This window comes from Pan paniscus, chromosome 6 (assembly GCF_029289425.2).
Source record: "Pan paniscus chromosome 6, NHGRI_mPanPan1-v2.0_pri, whole genome shotgun sequence".
Lineage (NCBI taxonomy): Eukaryota > Metazoa > Chordata > Mammalia > Primates > Hominidae > Pan > Pan paniscus.
This window is the reverse complement of record NC_073255.2, coordinates 40592720-40606423: the sequence shown is the minus strand read 5'-3', so window position 1 is coordinate 40606423 and position 13704 is coordinate 40592720. Positions and strand designations below refer to the sequence as shown.

Genomic DNA, 13704 nt, shown 5'->3' with positions numbered 1-13704 from the left:
TGTACTCCCAGAGCCTATTTACATGTATTTTTCGACATCTGGCTAACAATTCCTCTTTGAGTTAGATGATTACAACATCCCAAACTCTGCACAATCTCCTGATGAGTGTATATAATAGAGTCACTGTACTTGTCTCTAAAAAAAAATTTATTTATTTTCAGAACTTTAGAAAATTGTGGCTGTGTTCCCATATGGGGTACAAAGGACCAGTGAGTCCCATTTGTTGTGGTTCCTGCATTCGATGACTCCAGATGTGCCACCACCGAGCTAGTCTTATGACAACCTAGAAGGCAAATTGGTGAGAAAGCCTGCATTTCTGTGTCCATTGACTGTTTGTACAAAGAATCTTTGAGTGTGAAAATGTATACTCTTAGGGCAAAACATTAGGGAATGATTAGCAGTTTCAGGATGAATACAAGTAATTTCTTGAGCATTATTATTATTTACTTGGTCCAACCATTCATTTGAATGTATGGTGATGTTTCTTAATTACTGGATTTAACTTCTCTACTTTTCTTTCCTTCTTCATGGTAACTGATTTGTATTTTCTACTTTTAGTGCAAGGTCATCCACAAGGTGCTAAGTTGTACTCTGACAGTGGGAACTAAACTCAACGTTAATTAAACCATTGTTTAAAAACATATCCATCATATCATGCTTGTTGAATGTAGTTTCATGTTACCTGATATATATTTGTTGAAGGAGCAAGGTTGAGTGACCCCCTTCCAGATACTTTTCTAGTGACTCATATTTTAATATCATATTAATGTGTGGCTTTCATCATATTAAAGAAATCTCAGCTACCAACCACAGTATTTTGGGAGATTCAAAATCCATGTTGATAATCTTTCTAACTTTCTGAACTATTGGCTCCTTAACTTGATCTTTGTGACTTTCATCTCATTCTGCCTCAGATCCTCTTTAGTGTAGCCAGACATACCTTAGTTTTCACCATCACCCTCAACTTCTCCACATCTGAGACTGTCAAACGTGAAAAATTTCCTCTGACCACTACCTATCTTTCTATCTCTCCTATAACCTCATACCTTCTGACCCATCCTTCACATCATTAGATCCAGTCCCTTTGCTTTTTCCCCATCCACTAGTCTTCCTGGTTTCACAGGACATCATAAGGCACCTCGTGAGTCCTTGGGACAACTTTTCTCACTTTGCCCTCGCCAGCATTCTAATGACTCATCTCACTGTTCTTCTGTCACACCTGTTCTGCCGATTTCCAGCCCTAGTTAAGGAAACCATCTGTATCTTCTTTACCCATTTCTTGGCAGCTGAACATTTCTGGAGAACATACCATAACCAGGCTGACTGACTGCTCTAAAAGTTGTATTGTACAGTTTGTCTTGGAACTCAACAACACTGGACATTCCTTTTCTCATCTCTCATTCATTCACTCTTAAAATAGTTCTATCTGTTGTTTCACTCCTCTGCAGTCTCATCAGATTTCTACATCTACCTCTAACCTCTTTTGCCACCTAATTTACTAGAAGCTGGAGGTCATCTGATAAGAATAACTTATAAATATCATTTTGTCCAAATTATTACCTATTCACTTATCTTCCTCCGGTGTCTGAAGAAGAATTTTTGTGATTTTGTTCTAAAGCCAGTGTTTTCATCTACCCTTTTTCTCTCTTCCCTTCCCATGTGCTCTTTGACTTTGCTCTATCAATCATCTCTTCTTCGAGTCCTCCCCTTAATAACTGCAAACCGTTTCTCTCCTGCCCTAAGGAGACTCTCCCTGGAGTCTAATTTCCATTCTTTGTATTTCTGTCTCTCTCTTTTTCTTCTTCATCCACAAACTTCATCCATCTTGGTTTCTTCCCCCACTTAATCCTAAGCACCTTCAGCCTCTGCAAAGTTCCAAAGCCAAAATCCTCTTCTTAGACCTTCTGCTGAAATTCTGGTTTCAGCAGAATTTGACAACATGGACCACACTTTTCTCACTAGAACCCTCATCTCCACTGGAATTCATGTTGCATTCTCCTCTCCTCCTCCCTCATGAACTGCTTCTGTGTAGTTTCCTTTCAGGATTCCTCTTCTCCCCCTTTAGAATAGGCCGGTTAAATGTAAGCTTTCTGAAGATTCAGTGTTCAGTCCTCTCTTTTAACTCTCAACAGTCCCTTGGTAATCTCATCCTATCTTATGACTCAATTATTTAATTGCTCTACCTCTCACCTTTGTAAGAATGACTCCTACCTCTGTCCCTTTAGCCCTCATCTGTCTTCCCCTAATCAGACCCTTATTTCTAACTGGATGCTGAACATTCCACACTGATGCATTGCAGACACTTTAAACTCTGATCTAAATTCAACTCATCACTTTTCACTGGTGTGTTTTTGATCTTGGCTAATCAATTCAATGGCATCTCCTTCCACCATTATCTTTCAAATCAATCTTCTCTGTTCACTCCCTTCTTCAGAAACTCATTAACTCCTCTGTGTACTATTGCAAAAGCATGTTAAAAAGTCTCTCTGGTTTCAGTTTGTCTTCCTCGAATTAGCAAAAAAATAGCAAAATAACTGTACCATTCACAGTGATTTCTTCACGTTATAGAAATCTCTTTCTCAGCCGGGCGTGGTGTATCACACCTGTAATCCCAGCACTTTGGGAGGCTGAGGCAGGTGGATCACCTAAGGTCAGGAGTTCTAGACCAGCCTCACCACTATGGTGAAACCCCCATCTCTACTAAAAATTCAAAAATTAGCCAGGTGTGGTGACATGCACCTGTAGTCCCAGCTACTCGGGAGGCTGAGACAGGAGAATTGCTTGAACCCAGGAGGTGGGTTGCAGTGAGCTGAGATCACACCACTGCACTCCAGCCTGGGTGACAGAGCAAGACTCCGTCTAAAAAAAAAAAAAGAAAGAAAGAAAGCTCTTTCTCATTCTTTGGATTACTTACTTGTCTTTCTCTGTCACCTCGAATGTCACATTTTTGAACACTGCTGCTAGTGTCATCTTCCTAAGGTTCAGATATGACCAAGTCACACTTCCAGTTCAAAGACTTTTATACCCTACCCCTTTCCTCTGTAGTCAAAGATCTCCATGATTTGGTCTGAATCCATCTCTCTCATCTTATCTCCACTCCATTCTTGCAGCCTGGTCTGTGTGGCAAGTCTCTCAAACAGACCAGGGTCTGAGTTGCCTTTTCTTAGACTATTGCCTCTGTCTGATGGCCTTCCTCCTAGATCAGCTTTTGTAGAGCCCCCAGAAGGCCAGAGTGGGACCCTCAAAAGTTCAGAGCCCATGGTCAGGGACCTCATTCAAATCATTCTCTTTCAAAATGCTGTCTCCATCACCAAAGTCAGAACAAGAGTCACCCTGCATTATCAAATACTTGGTTAATATCTGGAACACAGAACTGAGTACAGTCTGTTTTGGCACCTACGTGTTTCTCTTCTCCATTAAAGCATACATCTTGGAAGACAGGGACACAGCCTAATTCATTTTTGCATCCGACCCAATGAATATGAAGCGCTCCCATAGTAGATGTCTTATTGTTTATAGAATTATTGAATTCTATATCAAGCTTTGACTTGATTTAATTTATAGAATTAAAGATCAATTTAACTTGTCTTGGGGAGCAAGATTTTTATTTTGTTTTCCTTAATAATTTAGTCTTTATTATAGTATACATTTTCTCCTTATAATGGAACTTCCATAATGGGAATTATTTAGTAGACAAAATTCATGATATTCATCATACCAAAATAAGCCTTTGGCACTATAGCAAATAATAACATGTTAAAAGGAAGACACAGTGCAAGTGAAAGAATATATGTAAATATCAGGGAAGCTTCTGGTTATAATTGAAAGAGATCATGTATGTAAAGTGCTTCTTAATTATCTGGTACAAAGTCAGTGCTCAGTAAATGTTACCCATTATTATTATACAGCAAGTAAAGTAGCTGGAAAAAAATAATTTGCCTATTCCCATGTGGTCTACATAGTTTTGTGTTACAGCTGATATTGACTTTGAACTGCATTCACCTTTTTAGTCAGAGTCAGATATGTCTTTTCATAATTTCAAGAGCAAGTAACAAAGAGTAAGGCATGTGAGAAGTTATCATGATGCAATTAACCATGTGCACTATTGATGAGAACTTGGCTTCCCTCTGTACTACTTGATATTCACTGAAATAAACAATGGTGATAATTGTCACATTCCTAACAAAGACATCTGCTAAACCAGGCAACTCAAGCAAAGCTGTTTGCTACTGACAGCTTGCTTCAAATGTGAATGTTGCCATTAAGAAAAAATAGCATTTCTGTATTTATCACATTACCTAATATGTTGAGTTGGCAGTGTTTCATCTGGATACCAAAAGACCTATGCCTAATCATTAAATTCAGCATTCAAACTTCTATATTTGCATTAAGGGACTATTAAAAGATCTTTAATTTTTTGTCATGTTAATGTAAATGTGATATATCCAAATGATAAAAAAGTCCCACAGTTCAGAATGGTATCAACTAAGGGTAAAAGTCTCCTTTTCCATTCTCTCTACTCCTATTACTCCTCCCTAGAGATTATCTTTTGGATTGCACATTATGTTAAAACCACACAAAATAATAATAAGAATCAACCAACTCCACTTCACTTTGTATATGAACTTGAATTTCAGAAAATTCTAATGCTGCATGATGCCAAAAGACAAATCACACTTGATCTTAGCCAGAAGGCTGAGAAATGATCCAAAAGACAAATCATTACAACTTTTGATTTGTCAACTAATGTCATAAAAAAATTTACATTTAAAAATAATATTCCAAAGGATCCAGAAGAATGAAAGCTTTACTCTCTATTCCCTCATCTGATGATTGATCACCAAGAAGTATCTGAAGCAGTATAATCCTTAGGCCAGAGTGAGAATGTCCCCTGAGACTGAAACCCAAACATTTGAGGTTTCCACTCTGTCCGTTCTTGGGCCCTGCCCCTCTTCATGGGGTAAAGTGTCTGTGTTGCTAAAGGGATGTACTCACTCAGAGTCTGTATGCCCTCATCAGACCACATTTGGGGTAACCAGGATGGAGGAATTCCTAGCTCACATGGTCCAAGCAACTTCCATGGCTTCTTCCTCACCTCCACCCTCCCAAGGGTAGGTAGCCATGGGGCTGGGGACTAAGCAGGTATGGAACTTTGAAGAGTTTGAGAAATCTAAATTAAAACCTGATCTTTCAGGGTTTTATAAAGGTGTCCAGGCAGGAGGATTTAAGTATTTATTTAACAGTTTATTTTGCTTTGTTTGTAACTTTAAAATATTTAGAGTTTTAAAGTCAACATCAGATGTTGACTTCAATATGTGCTTTTGACTCAGATCCCCCAAATGTTAGGGGGTAGGCCTGATTTGAAGACAATGTTATTGTGAAGCTCATATAATTAAATGTCCTTCCATGAGAGTTGTGTTTCTAACAGCTCTTTGGAATCAAGGTAAAATGAATTTTACTCTTTAAATCACTAGTTTTTTTTAAATGAGAAACTTCCGATTTCAAATTATTCTGTCCCTGTTATATATCTACTGTTAAAATATTCAGGGAAGGAATATCGCAGTAGAGGTAGGACAGAGATTGATTTCGTTAATCTTTTTTGAAAATACCAATTTTCATAGCTTGCTTTTCATTTGGAACAATTTCTTATGGATCTGCCATTCTGTACTTACTCCCCTGTTTTTTCTCTCCATAAATTATCTCTCTTTCATTGATAATAAGAGTTTTTCAGAACAGAAAATTTTATTTATGCCAGCCCTCACTTGACATAAAAAGAAACAGGATACCGTGGAAGGGTGGCATGATCTTTTAGGCATTTGGGAGTTTTGGTTGTAGGAGATTAGTTCACACAGGTTTGCCAGGCTCAAATCATTTTACACTTAAAAAAAAAAAGAATACATAGAGATACAAGAGTGGAAGATGCAGCATTTGAGGAAAAGGGTTGCTTCTCAACTATGATCTCATTTTACCCAGGGTCCATCTCACTGCTTATTTATACAGTCATATAGGCAGGAGGCAACAAAATTAGTTAAATAGGTATTGCATTTACATGGTTAGTGTGTGTGTGTGTGTATCTTCTCACCCTGTGTTCCATCCACTTTGTTTCATCACTCCACCTCAACAGATGGCCACTGATATTAGATGCTTGTGTGTGCATGCAGGGTTTCTTTTTTTTTTCTTTTACTTTTTCTTTCTTTTTTTTTAATTTTTTTTTTTTTTTTTGAGACGGAGTCTTGCTGTGTCACCCAGGCTGGAGTCTAGTGGCACCATCTCCGCTCACTGCAACCTCCACCTCCCGGGTTCAAACAATCGTCCTGTCTCAGCCTCCCAGGTAGCTGGGATTACAGGTACCCGCCACCACGCCCAGCTAATTTTTGTATTTTTAGTAGAGACGGAGTTCCACCAGGTTGGCCAGGCTGGTCTAGAATTCCTAACTTCAGATGATCCACCCACCTTGGCCTCCCAAAGTGTTGGGATTACAGGCGTGAGCCACCGCGCCCGACCTCAGGGTTTCTTTAGACAAATAAAAGTCCTTACATAACTCTTTTTTTCAGTTAACAACATTGAAGATTTTTTGTTGTTGTTACTTCAGAGAGAGCCTCTTTTTTCTTTCTTGAGTGTTGTATAGAACTGTTCTATTATATGGCTACCCTGTAATTTACATATTTTTATTAATAACCTTCTTTTTTTTTTTTTTTTTTGACAGAGTCTTGCTCTTTCCCCCAGGCTGGAGTGTAGCGGTGTGACCTCGGCTCACTGCAACCTCTGCCTCCCGGGTTCAAGTGATTCTCCTGTCTCAGCGTCCCGAGTAGCGGGGACTACAGGCGCCTGCCACTACGACCAGCTAATTTTTGTATTTTTAGTAGAGATGGGGTTTCACCATATTGGTCAGGCTGGTCTCAAACCCCCGAACTCAGGTGATCCACCCTCCTCGGCCTCCCAAAGTGTTGGGATTACAGGTGTGAGCCACCATGCCCGGCCTAATAACCTTCATTTTTAAGAACAGTTTTATATTTGCAAAAATATTGTGAAGATAGTACAGAGAATTCCCATACACCAGGCACGCAGATACCCCTATTATTAACATCTTACTTTAGTATGGTATACTTGTTACAATTATTGAGCCGATACTGATTTATTATTACTACCTAAAGTCTATACTTTATTCTGATATCCTTAGTTTTATCTTTTCCTGTTTCATGATATTATACTACATTTAGTCATCATGTCTCAGATTCTTCTTGGCTGTGTAAGTTTCTTGTTTTTGATGACCTTGACAGTTTTGAGGAGTACTGGTCAGGTATTTTGTAAAGTGTCTCTCAATTGAGATTTATACAATTTATTTTATTTATTTATGTTTGTTTTTGTTTTTGTTTGAGACAGATTCTTGTTCTATTGCCCAGGGTGGAGGGCAGTGGCACGATCTCATCTGATTGCAACCTCTTCCTCCCGGGTTCAAGCAATTCTTGTGCCTCAGCCTGGGACTACAGGCATGCACCATCATGCCCAGCTAATTTTTGCATTTTTTTGTAGAGACGGGGTTTCGCCATGTTGGCCAGGCAGGTCTCGAACTCCTGACCTCAGGTGATCCACCTGCCTCAGCCTCCTAAAGTGCTGGGATTACAGGCGTGAGCCACTGAGCCCTGCCTAGTTAATTTTAGTACAAATATATTTTGTACAAAAAAAGCCCTTTTGATGAATGTTTGGTTTTTTCCCCCAATCCTTTGCTATTACAAACAGTGAGGCAATGAATAACAGTGTATATCTGTAATTTCACGTGTTGCAGGTGTAAAGGATAAATTCCCAGAAGTGACGTTGGCAGGTTAAGGTGTAAATGCATTTGTAATTTTGATATTATTGCCAAATTACCTTCCATAAGAATTGTGCCAGTTTATGCTACTTGCATAAGAGTGCCTGTTTCCTGACAGCTTTGCCAATAGGGCATGTTGTAAAACTTTTAGATTTTCACCTGTCTGATAGAAGAAAACTAGTTATCTGTGTGGTTTTACAATTTTGATAACATTTCTCTGATTATGAATGAAGATGAAGTATTTTATATTTATTAACACTTATTATAAATAGACTCTTTTCCATTCTATTCATATATATATGAAAGCTATTGCTTTCTGAATAATAATTTCACAATATGGAGATGATTTCAGCTCAATATTTTAGTGATGCTTGCTATGTGCCTCTATATTAGGGCTTGTATTTATATATTGAATCCTGTTCTCAAATGCAATAGTTACTAACAGGCTAGTTTCCAAGAAACTGTTATTAGCCATCTTAAGAGATATCTGAGGAAGGTTGCAGCTCTGGTTTCTAGTAAAAATGTTGTTCTGTGATGTGTTTCCTTTACTATCTTGTACCTTTCTTACTCATGTCAGCTAGGACCTGTATTGTTCCATTATTTTTTTCTGTGGAGAGCAGAGATCATCACCCAGGTATAGAAAAGTGACCTTAGCACGACCCCACTTTATCAGCAAGCTGCAAAAATGCTGCAGTCACATCTACGAAGGAGGTGCCCATCCTGGGCGAAGCATTTATTCTCCCAAAGGGAGAATGATATTATATTATAATTGCCCTAGGAAACAAATTAATTCTGAAGTCTTTTGAAGGAAAGGATCAATATGTACCTTTCATCTTCATGTAGAACCCTTATGTGTATTTGGGAAGATCTTATGAATGATCTCAAGAGTAAGCGTCTCAAATGCAGGCAATGACAAAATCATGGCTTCACGGATAGAAGAAAATTGGACAGTTCTCTCTTTTCCTCTAATTTGCTTAATTTAATAAATCAACAATTTATTATGGGCCTTTCATCTTTTTAGATAGTGGTATGAGCTCTGGAGATATAAACATGCTATGACACTCTCTCTGATGCCCAATATAATTATAATTTAAGTGAAGGAGACAGACTTGGGAAAAGATAATTATGAATTTATGAATTTATGTTTTAAGTGCTATTAAAGAGAAATGCACAAAGAGTGTTACAGAGACAAATAATTATCTAGGGGATTGGTGGTAGGAATAGAGAGGTAAATAAGAGGAAGTAGGATATTACAGACAAGATGATATTTAAGGAGGAGTGAAGAAGATTGAGAGAGACTGAATTGTCTAATATTATATGAACCCTGACTCAACTGGTCCCTTTAGAAGAAGGCCGTCTTTCCTAAAGAATGGGACATTACCCTGGTCATTTGTATGATGATTTTAGGTGGCATACTGATATGACTTCAAATAAAATTGGTTTGCTCAGAAAATTATTCTCTTTAAATCCATCTGATTAAATCAAATAGAAAGTCTGTTTGGAACTGGTATCCTCTTTTGATATCTTCTAACACTTACATTACTTTTTAAATATAGAGATACTGGGCTCAGGTCCAGAGCCTTCAGGAAGCAATAGCATTTAATAATTTTATATTATTTTCATCATATTTACTTAGAAGATAACTTTCTATTTCTGGCAAATGGTGCTGGTTTGCTACTTATAGTTGTGATATAAAGTTATTTATTCACTTATTCACTCAACAAATATTTGTTGAGTACCTTCTGTGTGCCAGGCGCTGTTCAATGAACTTGTGAATAAAATATTAGTGGATAAAACAAAAACTCCTGTCCTGAGGACCCTATAACATAGCTTATTATTTTGCTTGATTATTGTTTTTTAAGTTTAAAAATGGGTTTAATTTTAAGTTAGTAAATAAATAATGATACATATCATAGCAGTACAGGATACAGGTCAGAGATAGTATAGAGGAGAAATGAAGATGAATGCTACATCAAATTGCCTAAGGTTGAATCCTAGTTCTACCAGCTATTAGTTCTGTGACCTTGAATAAGTTGCTTACTTTTTTGCGCCTCATTTTCCTCCCTTGTCAAATATTGTGACAATTCACTACACGTTGATTGTTGTTGTTGATATTACTATTATTACATAGATTGTCAAAATCCTGAAATTTATATTCAAATGACTGAATTTGGGGAAATATTGGACTAGATTGTTTAAACAATTTTTTAAAACAATGCAGGGTCTGGGCTTACTTTCCTTCTTAGCATTTTATTTTGATATAATTTTAGACTTACAGAAAAGTTACAAAAATAGTACTAAGAATTCCCATGTATGCTTCACCCAGCTTCCCCTAATGTTTACATTTTATGTAACCATATTACAATTGTCAAAACTAATAAATTAACATTGGTATAATACTATTATTAGTTAAACTACAGACTTTATTTGTATTGCCCTGGTTTTCCCAATATCATTTTTCTTTTCTAGGATCCAATTTGGGATCCCACATTGCATTTATTTGCTTATTTTTGGTTTTTCTTTTTTTTAATTAATTAATTTATTTATTTATTTATTTATTTATTTGAGATGGAGTCTCACTCTGTCGCACAGGCTGGAGTGCAGTTGTGTGATCTTGGCTCACTGCAACCTGTACCTCCTGGGTTCAAGCGATTCTCCTGCCTCCACCTCCCAAGTCGCTCGGATTACAGGCCCATGCCACCACGCCTGGCCAATTTTTGTATTTTTAGTAGAGATGGGGTTTCGCCATGTTAGCCAGGCTGGTCTTGAACCCCTGACCTCAAGTTATCCTCCTGCCTTGGCCTCCCAAAGTGCTGGGATTACAGGCATGAGCCACTGCACCGGGCCCCACATTGCATTTAGTTGTTATGTCCTTTTAGTTGCCAACTATGTAGACTTTATGTAGACTTGGTGTCTCCTTGACATTCATGACCTTCACATTTTTGAAGAGTACTGGTCAGGTTTTTGTAGAATGTTCTTCAGTTTTTCTGTGTCTGATGTTTTCTCATGATTAAATCAAGTTTATGCATTTTTTGGCCAGCATACACAGCAATGATGGGCCCTTCTCACAACATCATGATCGGGGGTTCATGATACTGATATGTCTTATTACAGTAATGCTAGTCTCCATCACTTGATTAAGGTGCTATTTGCCAGGTTTCTCCACTACAAAGTTACTATTTTTACCTTTATTATTAATAAATATCTTGGGGAAGATATGTTGAAATTGAAAATATCCTGTTTCTATTCCACTGATTTTAAGCATTCATTAATGGATCTTGCCTGCAGCAAATATTAGTGTGGTGTTCTGTTTTTAATTTTCTATTTCCCTCATTTTTTCCATATTTATTAATTGGAATTTTATGTAGGCTGTCTCTTTTGTTCCATTAGTTTTTAAAAATTCAATTATTTGTTAATATCAATATGAATTCATAAATATTTATTATGTGGATTATAATCCAATGCTATTGTTACTTACTTTTTGCTCAAATTGCTTCAGCTTTGGCCACTGGGAGCTCTTTCTAGTTGGCCCCTATGTCTTCCTGACATGCCCCCATTATTTTTTTTAGCACTCCTTACTTTTTTGGCACCACATGATGCCTCAGACTCACCTTGTGTTTTCCCTGCCCCAGCCTCCACAAGCACTTCTCCAAAGAAGGTCTTAAATAAAGTAAAATTTTACAATTTAAAAATTAAACAGGGCTGGGCATGGTGGCTCACACCTGTAATTCCAGCATTTTGGGAGGCTGAGGCTGGAGGATCACTTGAGGCCAGGAGTTCAAGATCAGCCTAGCCATTATGGTGAAACCCCATTTCTACTAAAAATACAAAAATTAGGCCGGGCACAGTGGCTCACGCCTATAATCCCAGCACTTTGGGAGCCTGAGGTGGGTGGATCACCTGAAGTCAGGAGTTCAAGACCAACCTGGCCAACATGGTAAAACCTTGTCTTTATTAAAAATACAAAACTTAGCAGGGCATGGTGGTGTGATGTAAACCCAGCTACTCAGGAGGCTAAGGCAGGAGAATCGCTTAAACTTGAGAGGCAGAGGTTGGAGTGAACAGAGACTGTGCCACTGTACTCCAGCCTGGGCAACAGAGCGAGACTCCATCTCAAAAAACAAATAATAATAATAAATAAAAATAAAAATACAAAAATTAGCTGGTAGTCTAATTAGCTGTAATCCCAGCTACTCAGGAGGCTGAGGCAGGAGAATTGCTTGAACCTGGGAGGTGGAGGTTGCAGTAAGCCAAGATTGTGCCACCGCACTCCAGCCTGGGTGACACAGCAAGACTCTATCTCAAAGAAAAAAAAAAAAGAAAAAAAAAAAAAAATTAAACAGAAAAAAAATTAAGAATATGAAATTTAAATGTAAAACACTTTAGTTAAAAATTGGTTTAAAAACCAACACAAGGTTTAACATAGATGAAAGTGGCATATTTTTTTCCTTAGAATTTGACTGCCACTTGAATTATAGTTTTCCTCACAGTGCTAGGTTAACAGAATTAATCAGATGATCAAAACATTATATCATAGGGCAGCGGAGGGATGTTATATTTTGGGTGAATAATAATGTAATTCGCAGCATAAGAATTAAGGGCAGTCAATCTAGAGTCAGGATGGCTGGGCTCAAATCCTAATTCCATTACTTACTAGCTGTGTGACACCAAGCAAGTTACTTGACTTCTCCCAACCTCAATTTTCTAATGGGTAAAAATGAGGTTAATGACAGTACTTAAAAAGTTTAGGACGGGCGCGGTGGCTCACGCCTTTAATCTCAGCACTTTGGGAGGCCGAGGCGGGTGGATCACCTGAGGTCAGGAGTTCGAGACCACCCTGACCAATATGGTGAAATCCCATCTCTACTAAAAATACAAAAATTAGCTGGGTTCGGTGGCGCACCCCTGTAATACCAGCTACTCGGGAGGCTGAGGCAGGAGAATCGCTTGAACCAGGAGCCGGAGGTCACAGTGAGCCGAGATCATGCTATTGCACAGCCTGGGCACCAAGAGCGAAACTCCTGCGAACATGGCGCTGCAAACAGCGTGGAGCATGCAGGCCATGCTCTGCAGCCTGCACGCGCTCTGGGCACCCGCCGTGCCCTGCCTGCCAAGGCCCTGGCAGCTGGGGGCGGGCGCCGTCTGGACGCTGCTCACAGGACCCATTCTGCTCTGGGTGCGTAAATTCACAGAGAAGCATGAATGGATAACAACAGAAAATGGTACTGGAACAGTGGGAATCAATAATTTTGCAAACGAAGCTTTGGGAGATGTTGTTTACTGTAGTCTGTCTGAAGTTGGGACAAAATTGAACAAACGAGTTTTGTGCTTTGGAAAGTGTGAAAGCTGCTAGTGAAATCTATTCTCTTTAATCAGGAGAAGTAACTGAAATTAATGAAGCTCTTGCAGAAAATCCAGGACTTGTCAACAAATCTTGTTGTGAAGATGGTTGGCTGATAAAGATGACACTGAGTAACTCTTCAGAACTGGATTAACTTATAAGTGAAGAAGTGTATGAGAAATACATAAAATCTATTGAGGAGCGATAATGGAACCCCTAAATAAACTAGTATGAAATTATGCAACCCAGCAGAATTGTCTTAAATTAGCGGTGATTAGAAGACTTAGAATAGCAACTTTTAGCATTACCGATGGGGAAAAAAAAACTACTGTTAACACTAATGAAAGAAAATGCCCTTTATCTTTCAAATGATTATAGACAAACATAATATTCTTCTATTTTATAATACTCTATGATTTTTAGACTAGGCTCTAGTATTCAGAATTCATTAAATTATCCATGGTAAAAACTAGTTATAAAAATTGCATAATGTTTGCAGATGACATGATTGTATATTTAGAAAACCCCATCATCTCAGTCCAAAATGTCCTTA

The 13704-nt window shown here is 38.2% G+C and overlaps 1 protein-coding gene and 1 pseudogene across 1 annotated transcript in view; both read left to right on the top strand.

Annotated features, from left to right (window-relative positions):
• Positions 1 to 13704, top strand: part of LOC129398411 (uncharacterized) — a 49344-nt gene that overhangs the window by 19798 nt on the left and 15842 nt on the right. The window contains exon 3 of the transcript XR_008955783.2: positions 162 to 298. The gene's annotated coding sequence lies outside the window, so the exon portion shown is untranslated. The remainder of the gene's footprint in view (positions 1 to 161; positions 299 to 13704) is intronic.
• LOC100973423 (glycine cleavage system H protein, mitochondrial-like) lies at positions 11381 to 13476 on the top strand (annotated as a pseudogene).